Here is a 1,627-nt window from a genome sequence, read left to right as displayed (position 1 = left end):
CTCAGGTGTATTGGGGGTCACACCTGGGCTCACCTGAGCTCACCTGTCCCCCCCCGTAGGGCGTCGGCGGCGCAGGCGGGGCACCTGGAGGTGGTGGTGGGTGGGCACATACCTGTGCTCAGGTGTATTGGGGGTCACACCTGTGCTCAGGTGTATTGGGGGTCACACCTGTGCAGGTGTGGGGCTCACCTGAGCTCACCTGTCCCCCCTTAGGGCGTCGGCGGCGCGGGCGGGGCACCTGGAGGCGGCGGTGGGTGGGCACATACCTGTGCTCAGGTGTATTGGGGGTCACACCTGGGCTCACCTGAGCTCACCTGTCCCCCCGTTAGGGCGTCGGCGGCGCGGGCGGGGCACCTGGAGGCGGCGGTGGCCTCGTTCCGGGGTCGGGCGTTGGCGGCGGCCGAGCTGCGGCGTCGGGGGCGGGCCCTGGAGGAGCGACACCTGGCCCAGGTGCGCCGGGCCAATCACCTGCAGCAGCAGCTGGGCCGCGCCCAGGCCAGCAGGGAACAGCTGGAGGCCGCCCGCAGGCAGGTGAGGGGCACAGGTGAGGTGGGCGAGGCCATACGGGAGGAGGGGGTGGAGCCAGGTGAGGTGGGCGGGGCCATACGGGATGAGGGGGTGGAGCCAGGTGAGGTGGGAGGGGCAGGGCGTGGCTCAAGGCCACCTGGAGACAGGTGAGGCGGTGCAGGTGAGGTGGGCGGGGCCATACAGGATGAGGGGGTGGAGCCAGGTGAGGTGGGCGAGGCCATATGGGACAGGGGGTGGAGCCAGGTGAGGTGGGCGGGGCAGGGCGTGGCTCAAGGCCACCCGCAGACAGGTGAGGGGGCTCAGGTGAGCAGGGGCGGGGCTGGGAGGTGGAGCCAGGTGAGGTGGGTGGGGCTAAATGGCCCTACAGGTGTGGCAGGTGAAAGGGGTGGAGCCAAATAACCCTAGGTGAGGTGGGTGGGGCTAAGGAGCCCTAGGGGTGTGGCCAGGTGAGGTGGGTGTGGCTAAATGGCCCTGCAGGTGTGGCTGGGTGAAAGGGGCGGAGCCAACCAAGCAGAGGTGTGGAGCCAGGTGAGGTGGGCGGGGCTAAGGACCTATAGGAGTGGGGCCAGGTGTGGTGGGCGTGGCTGAATGGCCCTACAGGTGTGGGCGGGTGAAAGGGGGCGTGGTCAAACACCCTCAGGGGGGCGGTCCCAGGTGAGCAGCACAGGTGTGCGGCTTTACGGGGCCGTGGGCGTGGCCAGGTGAAAGGGGCGTGTCCGGGGGGGGCGTGCCCACCCCCTGGGCGTGTCCCACCTGCCGAGGGGGCGTGTCCCACCTGTTCCCCGCCCCCCCAGGTGGAGGAGCTGTCAGAACAGCAGGAGGAGGCGGAGCTTCGGGCCCGGAAGTGGCACCTGGAATTCCGGCACCTGCAGGAGCGATTCCAGGCCCTGAGCCAGGAGAAGGAGGTGGGCGGGGCCAGGGCTCACCTGGGGACCCCTCCCCCCGCACACCTGGGCGCTCACCTGACCCCGCCCTGACCCTGACCCCGCCCCCCCAGAGGCTGCTGGAGGAGAGGGACGCCCTGAGAGAGGCCAATGAGGAGCTCAGGTGTGCCCAGGTACTGGGCTGGCCAGGTGAGTCACACCTGGGGGGGGGGGGG

At 70.3% G+C, this 1,627-nt stretch overlaps 1 long non-coding RNA gene across 1 annotated transcript; it reads left to right on the top strand.

Annotated features, from left to right (window-relative positions):
• Positions 1–374: 374 nt before the first annotated feature.
• On the top strand, positions 375–1,627 carry LOC113942435. The gene is made up of 3 exons (XR_003525918.1): positions 375–531; positions 1,323–1,433; positions 1,526–1,627. It is a non-coding gene; the product is annotated as an uncharacterized LOC113942435 (long non-coding RNA).

The sequence above is a fragment of the Corapipo altera genome, unplaced genomic scaffold (genome assembly GCF_003945725.1).
Source record: "Corapipo altera isolate COAL_440 unplaced genomic scaffold, ASM394572v1 59549, whole genome shotgun sequence".
NCBI classification, from domain to species: Eukaryota; Metazoa; Chordata; class Aves; order Passeriformes; family Pipridae; genus Corapipo; species Corapipo altera.
Note: the sequence above shows the minus strand (reverse complement) of the source record. Positions and strands in the feature narration are given on the sequence as shown.